At 36.2% G+C, this 13,759-nt stretch overlaps 1 protein-coding gene across 1 annotated transcript in view; it reads left to right on the forward strand.

The window, feature by feature from the left end:
* Positions 1 to 293: 293 nt before the first annotated feature.
* The window catches only part of LOC126975723 (terminal nucleotidyltransferase 5C), a 249,095-nt gene continuing 235,629 nt past the window's right edge, over positions 294 to 13,759 (forward strand). The window contains exon 1 of the mRNA XM_050823724.1: positions 294 to 453. The gene's annotated coding sequence lies outside the window, so the exon portion shown is untranslated. The remainder of the gene's footprint in view (positions 454 to 13,759) is intronic.

Raw genomic sequence — 13,759 nt, forward strand, 5'->3', positions numbered from 1 at the left:
ATTGCCGGTTTTTAATTTTCACGTCAACAACAAACAGCCAAGATGTATCTATCGAAAAGATAAAAATTTGTAAAATTAAATAATAGGATTCATCTACACATTGGTTAGATCATTGATCATAAATTTCTGGAGGATCTGTGAGCGTTTTATAGCATCAGCCTCGTTACAGTTTTACATCATACCCACCTAAGTTAGATTGTGAAGCAGGTTGGGATTGTAGCTCGGCGCAGCAACGGACTGTCGACTGTTGAGTGTGGACAAGCCGCCCGCTGTACAGATTCGATTCGAGTCGGCGCTCGTAATTCGTATCGCAGTTGCGTTAGTACCGCGCTAACAGCTGCGAAAGCCACACGTGTGTTGTACTCCTCGCGAACCTGTGCTGTGCAACGTAAACAAGTGCATCATATCCAGTGGACTGACACGTTCGCCAGGAGCAACCACGCGCATCCCCAGGTGCCCATTCATTTACTTACTCACAAACACCAGCAGTGCCGAGTGCCGACGAAACGTGTCCGGTTTTCACGCCATACAGAACACTTGTTATTATTTCACTTGTTGATTCCACATCCCTTTGAAGTGTAAGCGTCACGATTCATCTCTCATTCGATTTTCTAATCGAGTTGCACGTGTAAAATCAACTTTCCAATGATTTTCCTAAGCGAGACGCTCCATTGCATGGCGTTACAATTTGCTTTACGATAATCGGACACAAATGATTTAATTAAACTCGCTAACTTCACTTGATTTTCCACAGTAGGTAATAGTTATAAACATTAATATTATACATAAAACTAAATAATATTGTAACAATAAACGTGATTTTTCAGAAACATTAAATAATTTTCTATTTTCTTGTTTCTATTGAATATTATTAAAAATGGTTGTACAATAGTTATAAAATATCAAATTTGTATCCATGTTATTTTATTGGGTACCTAATTATATATATTTAGAACGTTTTGGGTCACGTTTCGCGATAAACAATAATAACTATTAAATAGAAAGCGAATATAAAAGTAATTTCATACAAATATAATGTTTGTTATTGCAATTTTTTCCGTTACGAAACCAAATTGGGCCAATCATCAATTTCGCATAACTTTTGATTATTATAAATAACAAACAACACTTGTTTTATAAACAGATATAATATAATCATATAGGTATGTTTAAAAGGAAAAATAACTGCTATTTACGATTATATAACACTATTAAATTATCTTTTGAAATATGAACCAATTTAATGGTATAATGAAATGATCAGTGATATTTTGATATACCCTCTACGAATATTTTTCGTCTTATTGTTCTTGATGATCTTATTATACCTTATCCTTCGAAATATATCATTAATAAGAGAAGAATATATTTGCCTTGAATTCCGTATCAGAGTTCCCAAAACACAGAAATTTCTCGTTGTTTTCAGCCCAGCTGATGTAATTGAACGAGCTGGCTGAAAATTAAATTAGATGTTTACTATAGAGCGTAATAAGATTTTGCTGACTTTACTTACGTAAAACTTAGGTGAGTCGAAGTTTAGCATAATCATTGATATCGTTTTTTTGGTCATTTGACAGCTGTAATTATGCTGAGGTGCTAAGACAGTCTAATGCAAAAGGCAAATTCACGTCTTATCATCCTCAGCTGAGGTTTATGTAAGTAAAATCTTAGCAAATTCTTAGTACTCTCTATAAATCTAGCCTAAGTTTCTCGCATCTAAGTTTTCTTGCATTATTACGCTTAAAACTTTTTGTATACTTATCCCCTTATTAATAATGTTCCGCTAACTTAAAACAGCCGCTAAGGAGTATTTTTTCTCATTCTGACTAAGGTCAATAGAAGAAGACAGAGTGAGAATTAGCAATGCTTTAAGTTAGCAGACTATTATGAATAAGGGGGTATCTGTTTGCATTAACAACCTTGAATATCATGATACAACATTTAGAGTTTTCTGAAATTTCGATGCGATTGTCAAGCGCTATTGTCACTAATTAAAGTTATTTACCAACGTAGCTATATTTATATCCCTATTCATATTTATAAATGTGAACGTAAGTTTGTTTGTTACGCTTTCACGCCTAAACCACTGAACTGATTTTGATGAAATTTAGTACAAAGATAGACTAGAGCTTGGAAAAGGATATAGGCTACCTTTTATTGCGAAAAAATAAATGAAGGGGTTGAAATAAGGGATGGAAGTTTGTACGGAAGTTCGACACTATCGAAGATGGGCAATATAAGGGCAAGGGATACCATAAAACTTTTTATTTAGGCACTTAATAAAAAAATCAATTAATATTTAGTTTAACGTTATTAAAATTTCGACCTCTGTAGGGATGAAATAGGGGATGTAAATTCGTATGGAAGTCCAAACAACGTCGCGCTTCACCCCCTACTCCGAATTCGATTTTGATTATTTTTGATACAAAAATAGGGTAGACCTTGGGAAAGGACTTAAGCAACCACTTTTTGTACAAAAGGGCATTAACGGGTTGAAATAAAGAATGTAAATTTGCAGGGGAATCCATCATTTTCAGAGATAAAACCATTAAAATTTGTATTAAGGCACTTGATAAGAAGTAATTTATAGGCATATTTTGTTCGAGCGTTTTTGAAACTTTCACCTACATGGGGATGAAATAGGAGATTAAAGTTTCTAGGGTAATACTATTAAAGAGACTGTCCACAATGACAAGGGTTATACGGTGTATCGTAGAAGAGCGCGGAAAGAGAAATTTTTGTATTATTTGCAAAGTATCCTAAAAAATAAAAAATGCTGCCCAAAGCACCTAAATCAACCAAAATCGGAGAAAGCCTATAAAAAACAGTTTGTGTGTACTTGTATGTATGCACACAAGTAGTTATACTTCTTGGACGTAAAAAAGCAAAAATCCCTTAAACTATTTATTTTTACTGCTATTCTACGTTTGTAAAAAGAAAAATATTGTAAAAATCTTACAAATTACTAACGAATACGGCAGTATGGGCTTGGACCCTTTGCCTGTCCAACTAATTATCAATAAAAATAAAATAATAATTCCAATTATTCATGTGTATAATAAATTAAAAGATTCATAATAAATGCCTCGTCCAATATGAATGTAAATACAAATAAAAAAAAATGATGCACCGTACAGAGAAACAAAAAAAAAACGAATGTCGCAAACGTCAGAAAATTGTCTCTTACTTTTGTTACAGTTACAGTGATGCGCGCTCATCTAAAAATTTCACCCTCATAATTTTTTCATAACGCGCCTAAAGAAGTATTACTTCAAAAATTAAACAGCTTCCGATCATAATATAATCAGCTTACTTTACATAAACCACAAGCAACACCGCCGCGCCGTTGAATAATGTAGCGCTACCATACTCTAAGATGGAGCTGTCAATATGACAATGGCTCACAACAGAATTTCATCGCGCGGCAGGGCTTATGAAGTGAAATAAATATTTCATAATTCAATATCTTTCATTCCGTACGAAATGTTTCTCGAGCATAATATTGAAGTTTATTGCGTCATAGCATCGGCGAATAAAATATATTAACACAGTTTTATCGTAGCTATTATATATAAATACTTATTTCGATCAGATTTTTGTATGATATTTTGGATTTGCATGAGGCTAGCTCACATTTACAATAATATAAATAACAATGTGGAGAGTCTTAAAGAACTATCTCAGCGTTTAAATCTGGTGTTTAAGAATAAGATATTATGTTTTTGAGAAGACCTCATATTGTTTAATTAAAATCACTAACAACTTGAAATTAATTGATGTTTACTTTTGTGAAATCTACTTTGTATGACAAGATCTGTACAAAAACAGTGATATTATAATTTCTGGCCAATCCAATTTTGTCAGTATTTTGAAACTACCTGTGAAATTTAACATAATCTACTCGCATCTTCACAAGTACAGCAGATCGCATGGTACTTTAGACTAGTGTGACTTTAGCTATAGTGCTCCAAATTTCATCGATTCTAACTTTATTCCTTCCTACACTGATTTTTGTTTACTTTACTCTCTTTTTTTTCTTCTACAATAAGTATTTATAAGTCACAATCACAAGTGTTGAGGCGTAAGTTGGTTTGATATCCTTTTTGTTTGCACTTAAGATATCTTCTTTCACTGTGTCATTCATATCATTATCATCAGTCGGAAGATGTCCACTGCTGGACAAAGGCCTCCCCCAAAGATCTCCACGATGATCGATCCTGCGCTGCCCTCATCCAATGTATTCGGGCACCTGAAGTGGCAGTGGTCAGGGCACATAGATCGACGGACAGATGGCCGTTGGGGCAGTAAAGTCCTTGAATGGCGACCTCGTACCGGAAGACGTAGTGTTGGTCCATCTTGTGGGGGGCCTACCACACGATGGACCGACGATCTGGTTAAGATCGCTGGAGTACTGTGTCATATAAACCTTATGAAAGCTGCAACTGAATAATAAGGGAAGTGCTAATTGACTAAAGTGTATATTTTTTCAATTAGCGTTAAATTTAAAAATATCTGCGCCATTATTATAAGTTGAATGGGTAAATAAGTTCCGACTCGTAAAACAGTAACGGCCCAACAAATAAACTTGGTATAAAGTTTTACCTGAGTATAAACCAAGAATATGCAAAATATTTACTTTATCTCTGACTACACCGTCAGCCTTGCAAATAATCACGGGAAACATACGTCCGAATAAAACAATCATAAGCAAAATGTCTATATGTAAACATTTTGCATATTCTTGGATTATTCTCAGGTATCAATTTATTCCAAGTTGATTTGTAAGGCTGTAATCGTTTAGAAAAACACCAGAATAGGGCTGGCTGATGACATCGTAACCATAACGGGAAAAATGGGATATATTTTGATATCATAATATATTGGAGGGAGCTAACGGGCACTCCATAGATATCCGTAATACCAGCGGTCAAGAGAATTGCTAGCCTTTAAATAGGAAAGAAAAGAGAAAATATGGAGGAGGCTTTTACCGTAAGGAGACCACACATCGTTGCACTTACCCTATATATATATACAGGACAATGGACATCTTACAATTAGTTGAGCCTTTCTGTTGACGAGCTCTTTGGTTAAGTGGGATACATGTATGTATGTGGAGCAACAGGTTGCGGGATTGATCCAAGCGGGGAACATAGCATATTTTTCACATCAAATAAGTCGGTAAGAATTAAAGCTTGAGAAATAATTAAATGCTGATTGGTTGTCTTGGAATGATTTAAACAAAGTCCCGGACAGAATCAACCCGACGACCATTTTTACCCGAAGTCAAAAGAGAAGAGGTTACTCAAATTCATCCCGGGTTTCTTATTATAGATATCACCAATGCCTTTAAGCCTAAAAGGTAAGTCAATTAATAACACAATGAGAGTATTAATATTTCGGAGAATATAGTCTAGTATGATAATAATTATTACATCTGATTATTATTCTATGACTATAACAATGTGTTTAAAATATTCTCTATGACAGTCGGCGCCTCCTCAAGTCTTAATATACAGCATGAATTTTTTTACACTATAGGACATGCATTTAGTAAAAGTGAATTTAATTTATTTGCTTTCAAGTAGTATATTTTATCTATACTAATATTATAAAGCTGCAGTGTTTGTTTGTTTGTTTGTTTGTTTGAACGCGCTAATCTCTGGTACTACTGGTCCGATTTGAATGATTCTTTCAGTGTTGGGTAGTCCATTTATCGAGGAAGGCTATAGGCTATGTTCAAAATTAGGGATCCGTAATAAAATTGCTATTTTGTAACGCAAGGTGTAAAATCGAAAACCTATTTTTGCGTGCGCTGCAAAAACTATTGACAATAGAACAAAATGATGTACAGGCTATAATATAGGCAATATTTTATTACTTATAAAACTATCGCGTGAATTATACTTTATATGGCAAAACAACGTTTGCCGGGTCAGCTAGTTCTATTTAAACTTTAAAACTGCTTATACCAATATTTTGAAATTATATTGAAAATATTTAAACAGTTGCATATTATTTTAAAGTTATTAAAGTAAAATTAAATTAAATATAGAAATGAGACAAGAATATTAATTAAAATATGAATTTAGAAAAACACACATACACACGCTTGCAATTTAATTTTACCACTGTAAGATTACTAGAAAAAAATCAGAATATTAGATTTTATAGATAATCTAATATATAAAACTGTCATGTCGCGGTGTTTGTAGTTAAACTCCTTCGAAACGGCTTGACCGATTCTCATGAAATTTTGAGTGCATATTGGGTAGGTCTGAGAATCGAACAACATCTATTTTTCTTCCCCCTAAATGTTAAGGGTGGTCCACGGCAATTCTTTTGACATTTTTTTTAAATTTGTTTGATTATGAGTTAGCATTAAAAAATACATACAACTTCAAATTTTCACCCATCTACGATCAATAGTTACTTTTGTATCGCGATTTTAATATCGGCAATAGAAAGTTTGCTGTATATTATATAATGATATAATATCACATGTTTCATCTGCAATCCATTCGAAACGCGCTAAAGTCGTGCTAGCGCCGATTTTTTTAATGAAGAAAATTTGAATTTAATTTAGAATAACACCCTGTATTTAAACTAAACAATTTTTAAAGAATTAACTCTGTTTTAACATTAGATTTTTGCGTAAAAGTTACACTTTTTAAGATCCGGAAAGATCTTGAAACGTCGGTTTAACTAAAATAATAATAAAAATCTAACGTAATAACACAGTTACAATTTACACGCTTTTTAATTCTTTAAAAATTGTTTATTTTAAATACAAGGTGTTTATTAATTAAATCCTTACATAATTTAATACTTTAAAATAGTGTTGTATTTAAATGTGTAACACTCGCGTTAATCAATGAACTATATACAACAGAAGGAACACCCTGTATATTATAACAAGTGAATATCGTACTCGTAGACAATGTGTATCGTGTGAATCAAATTAAATCACTACACACTATATCAGTGATACTCTTATGTATGGGTAGATTGTAAAACTTGTGATATGTTACGGTTCTGTTCGTCATAATGTTCACAACTCTCTTTAGCCTGTTATTATTTGTTTCCGGTGCATCATGGAATGCTTAGATGTTGATAAATTGAGTGATTAAAGATAATAACAGGTCTTGGCCGCTCTCTTGCTAGTTATATAATTTTTTAATGTAGATTTTTGAATGTAAAATTACTTACATCTGATTACGTACATACTTTAATCGGTCTGGCACTTTTGTAACTTCTATTGCATTTAAAGTATTTTAATTTGTGCGATTTTTACTATTATAGACTTTATACTGGGCTAATGAGATTGAGCATCTTGCCGCACATAATCTTAGGATCAAACAAGAATCCGCATTTATTACGGGGCATTCCGAATAGCTGTCTCACCTGATTTCTGTCGCCGAATTCCACCTTAGCACGACACGCCACAAATTAGGATGTCATTACTACCATCTGGATGTGTGGCGGTCCTCCACAGTGCGGTTTTCAAGTACCTTTCTTCCACGTACTACAAAGCTGTGGAATGAGCTTCCTTGTGCGGTGTTTCCGGGACGATACGGCATGGGTACCTTTAAAAAAAGCGCTTACACATTCCTTAAAGGCCGGCAACGTTCCTGTGATTCTCTCTGGTGTTGCAAGAGAATGTGGGCGGTGGTGATCACTTAACACCAGGTGACTCGTACGCTCCTTTTCCATAAAAAAAGAATCCTAAACGGGCATAGGCATAGGACAAATATTTATTCGTGATTATATTCAAATTAAACTAACCACAGAGTTGCAAACTGTTATTGAATTTGAATATATGACTTAATAATTAAACTATATCTTAAAACTAACGGCGAACCTAATGTACTCATTAAAACTACGTAATAGATGTTAATCCGAGTGTTATAACTGCAATAATAATACAGTCATTGTTGCAGATAATATTAAGTGGTCACATACAACAAATGATTTATATTAAAACCAAAGACATGACTTCGAGTTAAGTTATTGCGGGGAGGATTGATGCCTGCGTCCTTTGTTTGGAATGTTTATATATTTGAAACCGATTTTATCTTGGACATTTCTTACGTGTTTAAGTGATTCAGTAATCTTTATGATGGCATGCTTTATTTAAAATCATTGTAAAAAGTATTTTTAATGAGTTTATATTTACAAAAAAATTAACAACAAAATAACCGACTTCAAAAAAAAATCTATTCCAATACAATAGATATAATATGCACTAAAAAGTTAAAAAATAATTGCGTTAAAATTATTGTTATTTTTAGAATCGGTGTCACCCCGCCGGCCCTATCCTTGCCTCTCGCCTTACGTTGCACATGCGACACAAGCACATCCCACCTACAACTATGTATATAGTTACACCACTACATTGCTGACACTGACTCAAAAAATAACAATAATTGTAACTAGATTTTGATTAATTAATTACTTATATCTATAAAAATACGCATTTTTCTTAACTTTTTAGTGAATCTTTTTGGAATAGCTTTTTAAGAAAAACACTTCGTTGGACACTGCCTGGCCGACCTAACGAAGAGCTAGAACCCTGCTTGATACATTAAAATGTAAGAAATAATTTTATAAAACTCACAGAGTCCTACATATTTGGGATATTTGCTGTCTTTGGGCAGTCGAAGCAGCAGCCCCAGCACCAACTGAAGTAGCTTTTGTTACATCTTTTTGCTGTTTGTTGTAAAGGCGCTTGGCCCGTGGGGTCCTGTGCAATAGGGCTACTGGCTAAAATATAGTTAAGCATTGTTTTTTTTTATAAAAGAACACACGCATATTCGAGATAATTATTTGTTTGAAGGACACAATCAAATTTGACGAATTTTTCTGAAATTATTTCCCATTGGGTTGAAAGGTGGCGGTATAATCGAAATTTATTTTTATATTATTTGCTTACTTAATAGTGATATACTGTTTTACTTATTATCTCTTTAAAAAAATACAGTTGTATTTACCCGCCGTCTTTAGAAGCATCCTGTATAGTGACGCGCCGTGGATCGTCCGGATAATTCTGATTTATGACCCGATATGTGTTCGAATGAGACACCAGTGCGTGGCGCTGCCGTCGTTTTTCTTTATTTGGGTTGTACGACTCGGACGGCGTCGATTTTATTACGGCTCTTATTGTTTCATAATGCTGTGTATGTGAATCTAATTTACAATTGCTGACATAATATTGCGGCGACGCCTGACGCGATCCACAAGCCGGATACTTGTTTTTTTTTAAATGAAAATAAGGGATGACGCGACCAGGATGTTCAGTTGATGGTAATTGACCGTGCCCATTACAATGCAGTGCCGCTTAGTATTCTTGAAAACCTCAACAATTCTGAGCAGCAATACAATTCCGCTCGTCACCTTGAGACATAAGATGTTAAGTCTCAATTGCCTAGTAATTTCACTAGCTACGGCGCCCTTCATACCGAAACACAATAATGTTTACACTTCTCTGTTTCACGGCAGGAATAGACGCCGTTGTGGTACCCATAATCTAGCCGGCATCCTGTGCAAAGGAGCCTCACACTGGTAGAGTGTTCTAACTGACTGCCACTGTTTATGTTTTCCTTGCTGTTTTAAATAATTTGTCTTATTTTTGACTGACAATACTTTCATACTACCTCACGCTGCATCTGACTGATAAACTGTAAAAAGTTAATTGTGATAAGTACAAGGGTGAAAAGTACTAAAGTCGTGACCTTAAAAAGTCTCGCCTTCGGGTCGGGCTTGTAAATAACAACTCTTTTACAATAACCTCCCCCTAACACACGCCGTTTTCAATACAGTTGTGGGAAATAGTAAAAATCAAATAAAATAATTAAATATTGTAATTTCAACATACTTTCAGAAAGTGCGCGTTTTTGCAACTGGACTTTTTTTTACAACGAAACTAGGCAATGGGATCGTATGCTTATACAGCCTAATCGATTGTTTAGCAAATATTGATGTGAAAAAAATTAAAAAATTAAATATGACGTAATTAAATGAAATAAACATACATTTAAAATAATTTTCAGTATTTGTAATAGTATTTTTTGGCAAAATATAAGATAATATTCCCGAAATGATACGACTTAGGGACATTCAAGCTTAGAGTACTCCTTGCTGGCTGGAAATGTAGTAAATAAACAAATATCTCGTACCAACTGTGCCAAACGTTCGAGTAAGTTTTAGGCAGGCCTGTCTCACTACCCGTATAGATATCTGATATCTAAAACGTAAGTTTGCGCAGCAGCCTCTACAGAGTGGCTATCCAGTAAGGACTCACGAGCGAGCAGTGACGAACGCGCAAGCCTTGTTCGTCACCTACTTTACCGGTCCGACCGTTTATTTAAAAATGGAAAACATTTAAAAAGCAAAGCATGGTAACCAAAATTTATTTAAACTTCCGAAAGATGCTGCAACAATCTTCTTAACACATGACTTGCAATAAAAGAACATGACAGAATATGAGATGCCGAGAGCCGGATTGATTGCATCACTATTAATGAGATCCACCAACGATCCGATCTCCAACACGTGAACCGAACCAAATGATAGTTGCGTCAGCACGTACCAGATGCGGATTTCGTAATCATCCGTAAATTTCCGATCTAATAGAAATTGTATAAGGAAGTCACTGTTTTCAAAATTTATTAGCTGTCCTCTTTTTTTTATGAAAATAAGGGACGAGACGAGCAGGACGTTCAGCTGATGCAGTGCCGCTGAGGATTATTGAAAAACCCAATATATCTGAGCGGCACTTGAACTGCGCTCGTCACCTTGAGATATTTGATGTTAAGTTTCATTTGCCCAGTAATTTCAATAGGGAAATACAGTAATGTCTACACATTACTGCTTCACGGCAGAAATAGGCGCCGTTGTGGTACCCACAATCTAGCCCGCATGTTGCGTGTCATTAGCCCATTAGTTAACTACCAACAACTGAAGCACAAATATTCTCGCACATTATTAATAAATCAGTATTGCTTGACGAAAATCTTCTCGTCCCAAATACCACAGTGTCTGAAGACGAAGGTTTTCAACCAGTGTGTGTTGCCAGTGATGACTTACGGTACGTGGTCGCTAACTATGGGCCTTATATGCGTAATCAATCATTTTGTGATGTTTACCTAGATAACAGGTCATGTTTATCAGAAAATAATATAATTACCCGGATCAGGTTAGATTACAGCTCAGTCTTAGGATAAATGACGGAGTAATTGAATTGCAATATTCACCCAACCAAACGTACGAACATTACAAAAACAAATTACAGATACATGTAGTAAGCTGAGATGTTGCCAAGTATAAACGGTCGCCAACATATTTCGTATAGGTACCTGATAAATAATAACAAAATATTATATTCATTACTAAGAAACAGATAAATAAAGATAACATTGTCGGTAATGGATTGACCCCTTCTCTGGTATTGCGACTGTATCGGCAACACCATAAAGCCGTCAATATAAATATATTTTTAAAAGGCTATCGAATATTGACCCCACGCTGTTTCAGTGAAAGTTATTCAAATTTGAAGGGTTTCGTACCCTATAGGGCAAACGCGACCCTATTTATTTTATGAAATAGGAGGAGGAGGACAAACGAACGTTACCTGGTGTTAAGTGATCGCCGCCGCCCACATTATCTTGAAACACCAGAGGAATCCAGGAGCGTTCCCGGCCTATAAGTCGCGCTTTTTTTGAAGGTACCCAAGTCGTATCATCCCGGAAACACCGCACAAGGAAGTTCATTCCACAGCTTTGTAGTAAGTGGAAGAAAGCTCCTTGAAAACTGCACTGTGGAGGACCACCACACATCCAGATGGTGGGGATGATATCCTAACTTGTGGCGTGTCGTGTTCGATGGACGTATTGGTTGACTAAGGACTACATTTCACTGGGACACTACGGTGTAGCAACCAGTCGCTGCTACCAACAAAATGTATATAACTCTATACCTGGTGTCCGTTTGGTTGCGCAACCAATTTGGTGGCACGACCAGCTTGTGTCTGAATGGTGTCTGGTTTGGTAGCTTACGGACAATACGGTGGCGCGACTGATTGCGGTCCTGGTGAAATAAAGCCCTAAGGCTGGTCCTACATTGGAAGCGGAATTACTCCCGACTAGACGGTCTGGGCGGGTCTGGTCGGGACTGAACAAAACAAGCATTGACGCGCCGTGCCCCTCCTACACTGGAGCCAGTGCTCGCTCCTGTCTAGCAGCAGTGTAGGAACGCCGAGTCTGCACTGGTCTGGCCGGGTCGTGCCTGCTGGCTAGACCGACTCCGCTTCCAATGTAAGACCGGCCTAAGGGATTCTTTTAAGGATATGTTCGCATGATACAGTTGATACCAGGTGAGTAGGTATAGACCGCGTTAATAAACGTCGAATCGCCGTTAGAAGTATATATGTATGTTAATATTGAGTTCAAAAAAATTAATGTATTTCGTATCAATTTATAATACCTGTGGGTATTTTGCCTACGTAATGCAATGCCTATTATCTCTTAATGTCAAACAATGAGAACAGTATTGATCGTTGTTCTAACCTTTATGAGGATGAGCGTCGACTGCTCAGCGATCTCGGAACAATATTGTGTGGACTATTTAGGACGTGAAGAGTATTTATATTGCTGGAAGAATTACCCAGCTACCATTCTCACAATCTTGTCGTGGTTCTCATGTTATTTTCTAGTACGGACTAAGAAATTTCACATTCCTTCGGCGTTGTTTTTGGCCATGAGTTGGTTTTCATCGTAATCGTGAATATAAAAATAATTAGTTTCTTGCCTCAGGTATCATAATTGTATGTATCTTTGAGGTCTATTAAGAAAACCCAATGATGTTTGATGAACTTATGATTCCCTGGTGTTGCGAGGTTGAATGCATTGGCGGCGAGGCAGTGGCGTTTGACCATGTCTTTGATTTATAATAATCTATATATATATTGGCTATATTCTCAAATCGATATACGGGCTTCGGGTTCGAGCAATAACCGTCAACCTGTATGCTGCGCCCAGTGAGGAAGCTGGAGGTCAACTTGCATTAGCTCTCGGGAAGGCCCAATGATGGAAGTTTTGAGAGAATCGCCTTGTGCCATACACAATCAAAAGCCTTCACTGACTCCAGGCTAACTGCCAGGCCTTCCTCTTTGTTTTCAAATAGCCGCAGCCCATCTATGTGTTAGGTATACCAGAAGATCGCCTGCTGACCGACCATGGCGAAAGCCGTACTGTCGGTCGTTGATCAACTGGTGACCTTCTAGGTATACCAATAGACCTGAAGTTTGCCGGATTCCAACTGTCTACTTTTTTTTGGATCGGATGGACAAGGGCTGACTCCTATGAGTCGGGAACTACACATTTTGAATAAGAGTGCCGGAATAAACGCGTTAGCACCGGCGTCAACTCAGGGGCACACGTTCTAAGCACGATTGGAGAAATGCTATCCTGACTTTTAGACATCTATGACCTATCGTCTCATGACGTTTAGTATATTGTAGTTGACTATTGCTGGCTAGTTCTGGCTTTTTGACACGTAACCGTTTGATCCGTCTTATATAAAAAAAAAGTGACTTAAAACTACTATTTAACCATTCGCCTCAATATTTCTAACAATCTAATTTCTAGTAATTACAAATAACCGAATACAAATTACAATTGTCTTTCTCGAACTAATTGTGATGAATACGCACGTTACAACCTCAATCAATCTCAAACCTACGTAAGACATCGCCCACGTTGCTGAA

This window comes from Leptidea sinapis, chromosome 37, assembly GCF_905404315.1.
Source record: "Leptidea sinapis chromosome 37, ilLepSina1.1, whole genome shotgun sequence".
Classification (NCBI taxonomy): Eukaryota; Metazoa; Arthropoda; class Insecta; order Lepidoptera; family Pieridae; genus Leptidea; species Leptidea sinapis.